This window comes from Styela clava, chromosome 3, assembly GCF_964204865.1.
Source record: "Styela clava chromosome 3, kaStyClav1.hap1.2, whole genome shotgun sequence".
Lineage (NCBI taxonomy): Eukaryota > Metazoa > Chordata > Ascidiacea > Stolidobranchia > Styelidae > Styela > Styela clava.
Genome location: NC_135252.1, coordinates 21,528,605 through 21,542,544, shown reverse-complemented (window position 1 = coordinate 21,542,544; position 13,940 = coordinate 21,528,605). Strand labels below are relative to the sequence as shown.

The window sequence follows — 13,940 nt, the reverse complement described above, 5'->3', positions numbered from 1 at the left end:
AAGATTACGAATCAGATTGGGCGACATCGAATTTGTACGATTATATATTTTTTGGAGTTCTACATTTCACATGACGAAAATATGCGTGGTTGGGTCTGTATATATATACATGTATACATGAAATCTGGTTATGATCATTTAATATTTTCCCATAACAAGCTCCCATGTATGGCCAATGTTACAAGACATCGGCGAGATGTTAAATCGGCCCGTGATATGTTGAAGACACTTGGATAAATCTATTAAGACGATACTAGAGGTAAAATGGCGCAAACTCGGTGATGACTCCATTTTTGCGGTATACGCTCACGTGATGGCAATACCCGTATGTGTTGGGTCTGTATACAACTTGCATACCGATTTCTCACATGCGCGAAATTTGGATATGATAATATAGTATAATTTTATAACAAGTTCTCATGAATGTCTAATGTCACAAGACACCGTCACGTTCTATGTCGAAGACGCTTGCATTAATTGATTAACGCCATACTAAGATTTCAGTGACGTAATATCTGCGATGACGTTCTGCATTTCATGTCGCGACAATACCGTTGGGTCTGTATACAATCTACTTAGGTATTACGTATATGCGCCAACGGGTATGACCAGTAATTCTCCCATAAGAAATTCTCATGCACGAAGCAATGTTGCAAGACGTGGCACGATGTCGATTACGCATGGCTAAACTGATTGGGGCGATGCGAAAATTACGCTATGACGTCATGGTTATTTTGTTATCAAATTCTTTTTATTAACTGTTATTCCTCGCTCACAAACAAATTATAGCATCAGTTGCATCTGCTCAACTACCTGACAATTAAAACTCGACTACACTTCAATGACGAAGTATTTTTAACGACAGTGAAATTCCAGTCAACATTATGTTTTTTTAGACGTGTCGTAATTTTTCTGCGATTTATTACAACCTATTATTATTCCGAAATTACATTTGCAAGAAGCATTTTACTGATCGAAATTTTTAGAAATTCCGATAAACTATAGTGTTTTCTGGTCATAAATAAATTTTCGCACATCGGTGGTTCCTTGCATAAATCGTCCTCTCGGTAAAAAGCTTGATACCAGCAGCTACTAATGCATAGAACGATGCCATGTTTTTGAAAGAACCGTGACGTTCCCGATTTCACACAAACAAGTTTATTACAACCAGGTTGAGGTTTTGAGCAAAGGCATGAACTTTTTGGGTTCAACACATTATGCATATTGTAATCAAATAACCTCGTAAACCCTCAATTAAACAAAACAAATTTTAAAGGACTATGCAATTCAACGTTGATCCCTTCCTTGTCATTGTCGACTGCTTGTCTGAGGAAGTAGGTTTTGGCCAGACAAACAGAATTACATTTGTGTTAGTGCGCAGCAGGACTCTTGAATTACACAGTACAGTATGGCCATGTCTATTCTAGCTTCAGCATCCTTGCATTATGCGCATTCGGATCAAAAAGGAAGGATTGGGAGTTGGTCTCGCGTAACTTCTACCGATAGTGTAACTTGAAGAAAGAATTTCATAATAATGCGCTGTTTTTAAAACCAATGTGAACTACGATACAACAATTCAACAAGGATTTCAAAAGTCAGTTTCGTTTTGCAATAAAACATTGGCGAACGATGAATTTTCTTCAATGCTTACTTTAACTCTGCGACTCTATAACTTTTAACACATCATCAAATTCTATTTACTTACCTGAGAGAATCATCTGACCACACAGAAGGGCATTGAGCTAAAGTGCTACTACTGACATACTAATAACAGTCAGACACATAATCATTCTATGATATACAGGGCGTCCATAAAGTCCCTTTACAATATCAATTTTGTTGAAATGAAGTCGGTTCTCAAAAAAATTTTAAGACTTTATGGACACCCTATATATTACAAACAATTTATTAATATAATCCATGACGCGCAAAATGGAAGCTATAAGGAAGTCTGTAGAGTGGTTGACATTGTGGTGGTAGTTCGTGATCAATATCATTAAAAAGCAGCAGCAAAATTTCTCTAATTTAGTGTAAATTAAAAAAAGAATATTTCTTGAAAAATTTTCATTGCCATGTTATCCAAAAACGAGGATATAGATAAGAAGCTGTTTGGCGTGTTTTTGAGAATTGATCGCCAACTACCGGCGTAGTTACCGAAGTATTGTAGAAGATTTCAACAACAGTAAAATTCTAGTTAATTTAATGTTTCTTCGACGCAGTGTAATTTTTCTGCAATTTAATACAACCTTATATTATTTCGAAATTACACATGAAAAGTTAAACGAGAAATAGCCTCAGGTCAGCCAATTATTGTATTGATTATTGCTTTGATCGAGACGATATTTTTGTTTCATATAAGGGGAATTCCACCAACAGAGAATATTTTTTTAAATATGGATTCTTGTTTAGAAGAGATAATTTTAACGGTATGCAACATGCGCTTGGTCACGTAGTGAGAATATTTTTTTTACATTATCCTTGTTTCATATACGCTTGGGCGCTCGGTTATTCAGTCTCCTATTAAAGTCAGGCTAGAGCAGTGGTTTTCAACCTTTTTTCTTCCCTGGCCCATTTTTATTGCACAAAAACTCCGTGGCCCATTTACTTTATCATGCAAGGGGTAAACTACAACTCAAGCAAAAAATTGAGTCCACAAAAATAGACACTTTCACTTTAACAATTAGAATGAAAATTACCCCTCAGCTACAAAAAAAGTATTAGCGTACATTGCCACTACAATCAAAATTTAGCTATAGTGACACAAATAAAATCTAATTTTTCAACAACTCAAGGCTTGTTGTGACCCATCTGAAAATGCTTCTGTGGGCCATGGCCTACTGGTTGAGAACAAGTGGGCTAGAGCCAATCTTCTTTGTCAGTGTACAGAATTTACAATCAATTAGGGAACAAGAGAGCTATGCTCAAATATATGGACACGCAGCGTCATCCAATGGCAATAATTTTGATGACGTCATAGCAAAAAAAAAGTAATAGCCTTCTGGAGAAAAATTTTATCTTTAACCACTGGACATTTCAAAGCAATTGGTCCAGTATTCGAAGAGAAAAGCGATTTTTTAATGATAATGACGAAAGAAAATAACAATAACAACAAAATTTTGAAACGACCGTTATGGCCACTAAACGTGTCCAACAAATCACTGCACTTGATTGGCAGCCCGCGACTGTGCGTGGCCCTAAGAATTAAACCTGCTATCTATATCAGTGTTTCCCAATCTATGGAGCGCAACCCGAAATTGAGTCGCCTGAAAATATTCTTAGGTCGCTTGTTTTTTCAACAAATACCTAAAAAAGTTCCAACAAAACTTCTACTGCTTTTATTATTTAGTAAATTTTATTGTTTCATTTACGTTTGTATTGAAGTGAAGTTTCTCAGTATTGATTGTATGTGTGGGAAGTGTTACAGCGTAAAAACTTGGCATCTGCTGTTTTTCTAAGTAAAGCAACGACTTCAAAACTTGCTTGTGGCAAATAAGCGCAGCTTCCTCACTTACGACTAATTTTTGGGAAGATAAAATTTTACGTAAAAATGGCTGTTTCATATTAGTCAGTCAATTTTGTGATCAAATAGGTCATTAGCATTACATACCGCCTTAGATTCGAGTATATCCTTGGGACGCAAGATTTCACAAAACCTAATTTTTTTTTAAATTTGGGTGGCTTGAAAAAAAGATTGAGCCGCTGGTCTATATAGCGGCTTGATAACCAATAATATCGCAGTCGGGCCCATATATCCATTCCTATTTGTAACTTTACCCGATAAACTGCTCGCTATGAAGGAGGTCATTCAAATGGTGAATGGGACATAACCTAATGGATGGGTCAAGTCGTATAGTAAATACTAAGATTCTTTAAAATGCAGCTTATTCTAAAATACATTGTTTAGAACAGTGATTCTCAAAACAAAGGGCCCCTCCCCACAAGAGAAACTAATTAAAAATATTTGTTAGATTTGATCTTGACCGCATTATTTTGGATATATATTTACATTTCTTCATTGTTTAGAGATTGCGGAGTGCTATTGTGCTTGTTGTTATTTTTGGTATATATTATATTACTTCCGCCTTACTATCTGTTATTTGAAGCTTATTGTTAGCTAGTTATATTTGAGGTGGAGGGGGACTTGCCCAATTCTAAAAAGGAGGCGCGGCCTAAAAAGTCTGAGAACCACTGGTTTATGGCTGACGTTCGAAATATGCTTTAAAGTGACACAGAAATAGAAAATATTTAAAACTTATCATGCATAACCTCGCATAACGCTCATGCGACAGTCGCGAGAAAAAAGTAATTTTTTGTTTGGATCCTATTTTGTTAGAATAATTGCACAATCTTGGCTCTCGAGCACCACCTGTGTCTACTGATTGCTAATTTTAAAAGTATATTGTAAGTTCGGCCCGCGGGCCGTAGGTTGCCGACCCCTGTTGTAAGTGATTGTCAAATCATATTTGGCTTTAGCAATTTTCTTTGTTTTCTAGATTCTGTGTAATTGTTCCCCGTGAATGTAATTACTCCAGTAAAAGCTAGGAATAGCTTACTCCGTACTATGAACAAAGCAAATGTGGGTTATCTTATTCATATGAATAATTTCGCAAAGATTGAATGTTATGCTGTTATTAAAATCCGTAAATTTTATCGTAAATAATTCCGTCAAAAAGAGTCTCATCTTTTGGCTTATCCATTTCCTGCGCTGATTCTTGAATGTGCATGGTGCCACTCCGCTTTGAAAATTTGACATGATACAAAATTATAGCGCAATAAACATGTCTCACGCGCTGCATCTACATATGTATTGGCGTTTGGAAAATAGGATTAGTTGGCTGGGTGTAACTATTATAATCAATCAACTGTTTCGTAATTGTGATAACAAAAATAAAATTACGTGCACAGAATGCCAATTCAATTTCTGAAGGCAATTTTGAACGATTTGTTTGTAAACACAATGAAACTCGGGATTCCATGTTTTGCTCGAAGATGATTTATTGCTTTTGAAGATGATTTATTGGACACAAAATGTGTGAAAAATTCACTTTACTCTTTAACGACTCAATCAATTTAGTTCTCGTACTCGTTTTGGTCTTCGTGTCCAAATATTTGAGTATCACTCTCTTGTTTCTGGAACGAACCGTTTCACTTGTCGGTTGATCCAGGCTTCGCATAAGACTGTGAACAATTAGCTTTAAAAACTATGAAAATTTTCGTAATCTTTGCGGTTAGATATAAACTAATTAATCGATTGTACGTACCATCAGTGACGTGGGTAGTTTCTACTACTTTCCGTTAATAAGCAGACACTCAATTGTTGGAAACTACCGAATTTATGAAATGGTCCCAATCGTTGCGGTTACATAATCGGTTTGTCAGGGGTGGTGATGTCAGAATAGATGATGCAAATCCCAGAAGTGGGACAATTTTTGACAAAATCGTATATTTATTTATCCAATTTTTGTTCAGGAACATTTACTGGCCCTGAAAATATCCACAGCCGAATAACTTGATATTTCAAACTACGGCATTAAAAGTAAAACTACCTCACGCGTCCAGACCCTCCACTTTCAAGTGGCCACATTCAAAATAAACCATGGCCCTCACAATACGACCTGCTTCATCAGATGTTTTGATTTATTGCCAAATGGATGGATAATGAGAGGGGGGTCGGAACGTTGTCTCTGTGGCGCAATGGATAGCGCGCTGGACTTCTAATCCAGAGGTTCTGGGTTCGAGTCCCAGCGGAGATGCAGTTCTCGCTGCTTGTTGGACAATAATAAAAATATGATTAAGCATTCACACTGCAGTGTTAACTCTAAGCGAATTTTGAGTGCGAAAGTGCTTCGCAGTGAAAAAAAAAGTGCGAAAATGCTTTTGCCGATTTTAACAAGTTAGGTGCCCTAGCCTTTCATATAACCCATTCAAAACGGCATAAATACTCGAAAAAGCGCTCCTCCGGTTAATATTATGAATTAAAGAGAAGCCTTTCCGTTAACCCAGTTCCCTTTAAGCGAATTCATGTTTAATTAAAACAAGCGAATTCATCGGCAACGAAAGGACATCTGCTAACACCCGCCGCGGACAAAACTTTCATTCAATGTATCACGGTGTCAGTTGCTTACTGGCGTGAACAGCAAAGGCTTCCACATTTGTTACTCTTTCCATCTAACAGACAAGGATTGATACATGCAGGCTGGAAACCATATTAGTTACAGGGTGGATCATTTGTACAAATCTCGTGCAAAATAATTCCCCCCAACCCCCAATTTGTGATTTTGAACCACTTTGAAAGTCGCCACCCGCTGTTTTAAAAGATAGGTTAACCTACACCTACGTTCCCTCCGAAATATTACGCAGGATATTCCCCTGTTTTAGGAGATAGGTTGACCTACTTTCCTTTCAAACTTTTTTCTCCGAAATATTACACAAGATCACTTTGAAAATCCTCCATAGCGTGACCTAATTTCTCATTTACATTTATATCATACTATTTCAGAGCTTACCCAAAGACAAGTAATTTTTAAATATCGACATACCTTGGTTTGCGTGGGAGTTAGTTTAAATCGGGCAGAAAACATCATATATTGGCAAAAAAGTTTAGTAATGCCATGTACTTTCAGCATTCATAAATAGCACTCTTTGTAATGCTGCTGACCTAGTATCAAATATTCGCATCACAACGCCACTTGCGAGGTTTCTATATATTTCAATTACACTAATAGGAACGATGACACCAAAGAGTTTTCTTTTGCGAAGGTACACGAAATATAACGAGGGTGATTCTTGAAAAAAACATGAATATAAAAAATAAACGAATGATATGATAGTGGATCCCAAATATTTTTTGAGAGTGTCTCGAAATAACAATCCATTTGATAAATAATTTTGATTCGACCACATGAACGCTGATATCCTGAAAATTAATGTTGAAAGAGAAGTACGCATTCTCAGATATCGGACATCCAGTCGCGATATTCAATCGTTCATATGCACAAATCTCACATTAATAGTAATTGCTACCCAAGTTTAGAAACCAACAAACAGAAAATAACTTATCCTAAAACACAATTAAAATTCAGTAGGCAATAAATTTCGCCAAGACGATGCCATACAAAACAAAAAAGATTTGGTCGCGAGAGTTACGTTAGATGACTGCAAAACGACGTTGTTTTTTAAGCAGAATGTAAAACAATCAAATTAAAAAAAACGAGAGTTACGATGCCCTTAACACATCGTGTGTATTAAACTTCCCTGGTATGTACTTCGATCAATTAACTTTAGCAAATCGTTGTTCTGCCAACAAACAGCCGGGTGCAAAATATTTCGGTCCTGTGATATGCTCACAAATATTCTCGATATTAATTAATATCATACCCTCGCGTGTGTACTTTCTATTAGCTCTTTAGTGATCCCTTCCATCCTTGGCCAAGTCATGTTTCGAATATGTGAACATTTTATTCGACCATGCATGGCCGGGGGGATGTTGAAATTGTAAACAAGCGAGATGTAAAATTAATCGCGAATTTCGTTATAACGGCTCGTTTACGAATTGTTGCGCCTGTTATCGTCGAAAATGATTACATTTGTTGTATTTTGAGGCATTTAAGCAGTAATAATTAGGGTATGACATCATCAAAATCGTCAAGTGAGATCTTGAAATTGCAAATTCCGTAAATAAAATTGTGAATTACTCGGTAACGAATTCAGCTTTATTGACCGTCGGGGTATTGTTTTGTTGAAAATTCTTATTAATGTGAGAGCGCCAAAAACAGTTCATACCGATGCGACTGCAATTTATATGGCCGCACTTGGTGTGGCGCGTTTATTAATAGTGTAAAATAAATTAAACGAATATCAATTATAACCAAGCCTGTCAGCGTGTTTATTTTCTGTGGGCAAGAATCGTAAAATACCATCTTGAGACAAATTCACTTCTATTATAAAATCTTAATTTTCAGTTATTATCGTTATACAAATAACGTGTGGCAACTTTTTAATTTATCGTCGATCAAAAAACCGTCCCACACTCGTCCAAACGTGTGTCGAGCTTGAACGACAGGAACATTTTCATCGACGACTTCAATTAGGGAAAATATTTATTTTATTGGGAATGCAAAATAAAAGTAACAAAACGCATTTTTTTGTGATATAACTTTGTATTTTCGGAAACGGGTTGCCGTGAAAGGTCAAATTTGATCTAAATTAATCGCAAAAACGTTTTATTTTAAATGTAACAAAACACGTTTTGCGATATACCCTTGTATTTTCAAAACGGGTGTCATGAAAAGTAAAATATGATCTAAATTAATCGCAAAAATGTTTTATTTTGAATGTAACAAAACACATTTTCGCGATATAACCTTGTATTTTCGGAAACGGGTTGCCGTGAAAGGTCAAATTTGATCTAAATTAATCGCAAAAACGTTTTATTTTAAATGTAACAAAACACGTTTTGCGATATCACCTTGTATTTTCGAAAACGGGTGTCCTGAAAAGTAAAATATGATCTAAATTATTCGCAAAAATATTTTATTCTAAATGTAACAAAACACATTTTTCGCGATACAACTGTATTTTCGGATACCGGGTGTCATGAAGAGTAGAATATGATATGAATTAACCGTAAATAATGTTTCATTCCAAATGTATCAAAACGCATTTTTTTGCGATATAACTTTGTATTTTCGAAAACGGGGCGTCATGAAAAATATTAATCTAATGTTTTATCTATCGTCTAACTAACGTCTGGTACACATCATTTTCGGGGAGAACTCTACCCCGCGAAACGTCATTTAATTTAAAATAAAGAATGTTTCACGCATTCCAAAACGGAAAATCGCCAGTAAGTCGACATGGATTCAACCCTCCGGATTCAGTATTCTATATCCCCCGTGTCAGAACTTTCTGAAGAATGAAACAAGGAACCCGTAAAACCGCCGCGGAAAAAGGGGAGTATTTTTTGCACTAATAATTAGGGCGTGACATTATCGAAATCGTCAAGAAACTGGTGAATTTTCAAATTCCATAAATAAAATTGTGAATTGCTCGGTAACATTTTAGCTATAATTATCGCCGGGGTATTGTTTTGTTGTAAACACTTGAGGGAATTAGTTACAATTAGCGCCTGACCTCTATTAGGCACTCGAGCACTCGAAAAAAAAGCACTTGAGCCCAATCTTTTTAGCATTAAGTCGCATACGTAGTAAAAGAAGTGCTGTTCATTAACGTCATCTCGTCTTATGACCACGCAGAAATGCCTTTATTGCCGAATTATTCAATCACTATTTTAAATCAACATTCAGGATTGGCACAATTTCAGATTTGCGAAGTTTATCACCATAGAAAAACATGAGAAAGTTAATTATCCTCTTAATAATACGGTATCGACAATAATATTACCATTGGCATAAAATTGGGACGGTAAATTTACAAATCTTGATAGGTAATATTAAAGCCAACGCAAATGTTAGTTTGAGTCCTCAATGTCTTCAACAGCTGTTGCCGATGTGAACGAAGGGGTAAACCCGAAATATAAAACTTAGATGTCGGCCGACCCACAAGAATTCATATTTGTAAAAAAGAGAAGGCTGGAATATAGATTACCAAAACCTGGATATCGCCGCCAAAACGATCGGTGACAAGAACAATTAGCGATTACAACGGAATTAACCAGTGAAAAGGCTTTGTTGCCCGATTTTTTAATGTTTCCACCGACGTTCCAAAAATATTTGTTATTCGGTACTCGTTAAAAATATTCGATTCAAAAAAATATTGAATTTTGCCCACCCGTACTCCCATATCAATGAGAAATAGTTGTGTAAATATCGCAAAATTCCGGAAAATGCCACATGCTTTCAACATTGTGATTACAATAAAATGGCACTTAATGGTATTTTGTGAATTTGGTTATTTTGCAAATCTGTGACATGCTGCTAAAAGTTTCGTCTGATTTGAAAATCGTGCACTTTGGTCACAATTCATCCAAAGTGACTATAACACTTTACTAACACTTTCATAGTCATTTTGAATTCATCGATATCATTGATAGTCACATGACCAATCTCGTTCAATGAAACGAACTGCTTGGTGTTCCAACATCTGGTTTCAAAGACGCGGAGCGTTTCGGTGTGCTTGTATAATAGTCATATTTAAAACAGAATTTTGCCGTTAATGCAAAAGCTTTATCTCCTATGTCTGCATCTCATAGGTTAGAATTCCGGTAAATATCCTTATGATATGCAGAATTGAGTTACAAAAGTACTAGTATGTGTTACTTATTTGTCAACTTAATACTCGAAAATATTTGTTAACTTTTTTTATGGAATTTTTATTCCATTCAAAATCGGAAAAAAGTGCTATTTCTCGTCAAAATCGGAAAAAAGTGCTATTTCGCAGTCCCTAAAAAAAGTTGCGAAAGTGCTTCGCAATTTTCGCAAAAAAGTGCGCTAATAGTGAAAACTGATTTACAGTGACTTCACATAGTTCATGTCCGTTAGTAAGCAGATACCCAAGCTTTGGAAACTATAACATTCTTGGGATGGTCTCAATCGTTTCGGTTACAAAATCGGTTTGTAGCAATGAGTAAGGTGGTGATGTCATAATATGCTATGAAAATCCCATAAGTGGGATATTTTCGACAGAATCTGCATTCATATATCTATATCATCTGTTCAAGAAAGATTTCCTGGTCATGGAAGTATCAATAAATCGCATACTCGATATTTCAAACTACATGGCATTAAATATAACACTCCACTTGTAGAGACTCTCCACTTTCAAGTGGCAAGATGCAATATATACAAAAGGTTTGGACGATCAATGAAGTAAGGCTCTCACGCAATGCTGTACACTTAGTAAGAGGTTTTGGTTTATTGCCAAGTCTATGAAGATCTTGTCATTCTAAATTTAATGTGACGGGCAGAGGCAGACCGTGGTCTCCGTGGCGCAATGGATAGCGCGCTGGACTTCTAATCCAGAGGTTCTGGGTTCGAGTCCCAGCGGAGATGCATTTTTGCTGCTTATTGGATAATAAAGATATAATTAAGCATCCACAGTGACTTTACAAAGCTCATGTCCGTTAATAAGCAGATCCCCAAGCTTTGGAAACTATAGCATTTTTGGAATGGTCTCAATCGTTTCGGTTAAAAAATCGATTCGTAACAAAGAGTAAGGTGGCGATGTCATAATAGGTAATGAAATTCCCAGAAGTGGGATATTTTCGACGAAATCTGCATTTATTTATCTATATCATCTGTTAAATAAACATTTCCTGGTCATGAAAGTATCAATAAATCGCCTAATTGATATGCTAAACTACAAAGCGTAAAGTATAAAATACACTACGTGTCCAGACTCTCCACTTTCAAGTGACAAGTTGCAACAAAAACAAAAAGTAGAGACGATAAATGAAGTATGGTCATCACACAATGCTGTACACTTTGTCAGAGTATTTGGCTTATTGTTAAATCTTGAGATATTGAAGATGTGATGTGGGAGTGGTTGTAACGTCGTCTCCGTGGCGCAATGGATAGCGCGCTGGACTTCTATCCAGAAGTTCTGGGTTCGAGTCCCAGCGGAGGTGCATTTTTGCTGCTTATTCGATAATAAAGATATAATTAAGCATCCACATTGACTTTACAAAGCTCATGTCCGTTAATAAGCAGATACCCAAGCTTTGGAAACTATAGCATTTTTGGAATGGTCTCAATCGTTTCGGTTACAAAATTGGTTCGTAACAATGAGTAAGGTAGTGATGTCATAATAGGTTATGAAATTCCCAGAAGTGGGATATTTTCGACGAAATCTGCATTTATTTATCTATATCATCTGTTAAATAATCATTTCCTGGTCATGAAAGTACCAATAAATCGCCAAATTGATATGCTAAACTACAAAGCGTAAAGTATAAAATACACTACGTGTCGAGACTCTCCATTTTCAAGTGACAAGTTGCAACAAAAACAAAAAGTAGAGACGATAAATGAAGTATGGTCATCACACAATGCTGTACACTTTGTCAGAGTATTAGGCTTATTGTTAAATCTGGAGATATTGTCATTGAAGATGTGATGTGGGAGCGGTTATAATGTGGTCCCATGTGATGTGGGAGCGGTAATAATGTCGTCTCCGTGGCGCGCTGGACTTCTAATCCAGAGGTTCTGGGTTCGAGTCCCAGCGGAGATGCGTTTTGCGATCGCAAAATTGCATTGGGGCAAATGTCGGTAGGTGAAAAAAAGTTCGTGAGTACAAATGTCTGTCGGGGCAATCCAAATTGAAGGTGATAAAATATGTCGATGGAAATATATGAGTTCAATGGTCCTGGGTGCGAATTTGCTGTCATCGTACTAATCTCCCATTTAATGGCTTAATTTACAAACATAATTATAATGGTTATTGCTTGTAAACACAGCAGGACATTGGTTTTTGCGTGGGATCTGTAGATGAGACGATTAAAACATATCACGAACAAACGTATCTATAAATTGCTTACCCCGATAACTACATGGCATTAAATATAAAACTACTCTGCGTGTCGCGACTCTTCACTTTCAAGTGGCAAGTTGCAATATAAACAAAAGGTTGAGACGATGAATGAAGTATGCCCTCACACAATGCTCTACACTTTGTCAGAGGTTTTGATTAATTGCCAGGCTTATGAGAAGATATTGTCATTGAAGGTGTGATGTGGGGATGGTTATAATGTCGTCTCCGTGGCGCAATGGATAGCGCGCTGGACTTCTAATCCAGAGGTTCTGGGTTCGAGTCCCAGCGGAGATGCGTTTTGCGCCCGCAAACGTGCAAATCGGGTGCAAATGTACACGTGTGTGGGTAAAAATGTCCGCGGGTGAAATCTATATTCAGGGCTGAAATCTGTGGATGGAAATGTATGGGTTCGAAATCCCGTAGAAATGTTGGTGGGTGCGGTTTACGGGTTCAATTGTCTTGAGTGCAAATGTGATGTCATCGTACAAACCGCTCATTTATGGCTTGATTTCCGAAGATAATTATAATGACTATTGTTTGTAAACACAGCGGGACGTCGGATCTGTGGATAGGACGATTAAAACATATCCCAAACCATTTCAACTTCTCTGTTATTCTAGGCCCACACGAAGCTGTTTGCAATAATAAGCTACCCACGCCTTGAAATCTATGGAATTTCAGGAGGCCATAATCTTTGCGGTAGAATAGAAACCACTTAATCGGTTCATACCACGAGTAAAGTGGGGAATAGGAGATAAAATCCTGGAAGTGGGTAAATTTTGACACAATCAAATACTCATATATATATATATATAAAGTATTTGTTCAATAAATATTTGCTAACAATGAAAGTATTCATAAATCGAATAATTTTATATTCTAAACTGCATGACATTAAATATAAAACTACTTTGCGTGGCGAGACTCTCCACTTTCGAGTGGCCACATGCAAAATAAACGGAGGATGTGACAATTAATAAAGCATGCATGCAGACATGGCCCTTGCCCTGCTTTGTCGGATGTTTTGATTTATAGCCAAATTCAGCAGATGTGGTGATCATGAGTGAGACCGGACCGTGGTCTCCGTGGCGCAATGGATAGCGCGCTGGACTTCTAATCCAGAGGTTCTGGGTTCGAGTCCCAGCGGAGATGCCTTTTGCGCTCGCGTATTGTCCGGGCTTTGTCAAATTAGTGCTAATTGCAAAATAGCACTAAATGGTTAAGATAAATTTTCAACGTTTATCGGATCAGGTGCAATTTCTCTCTTCGTAATAATTCCCAATCTTTAGATGTGACTTCTTTTCCCTTAGCTTCCAATGAAAGCATGGAATGTACCAACAATTTAACGTGATTAAAGCTACGTGGCCTTTCAGTGATCATCGGTATCTTTGATCTGAATCGAATCTCCACAACGTTTGTGCGAGCCGTTACACCTTGCTTCCAGCAAATTCTCC

The 13,940-nt window shown here is 36.9% G+C and overlaps 4 non-coding genes across 4 annotated transcripts; all 4 read left to right on the top strand.

The window, feature by feature from the left end:
• The first annotated feature begins 5,680 nt into the window (after positions 1-5,680).
• On the top strand, positions 5,681-5,753 carry Trnar-ucu (transfer RNA arginine (anticodon UCU)). Its single transcript has one exon. It is a non-coding gene; the product is annotated as a tRNA-Arg (tRNA).
• A 5,183-nt stretch (positions 5,754-10,936) lies between these two features.
• Positions 10,937-11,009, top strand: Trnar-ucu (transfer RNA arginine (anticodon UCU)). The gene has a single exon. It is a non-coding gene; the product is annotated as a tRNA-Arg (tRNA).
• Positions 11,010-12,707: 1,698 nt separating this feature from the next.
• Trnar-ucu (transfer RNA arginine (anticodon UCU)) lies at positions 12,708-12,780 on the top strand. Its single transcript has one exon. It is a non-coding gene; the product is annotated as a tRNA-Arg (tRNA).
• A 785-nt stretch (positions 12,781-13,565) lies between these two features.
• On the top strand, positions 13,566-13,638 carry Trnar-ucu (transfer RNA arginine (anticodon UCU)). Its single transcript has one exon. It is a non-coding gene; the product is annotated as a tRNA-Arg (tRNA).
• Positions 13,639-13,940: the final 302 nt, after the last annotated feature.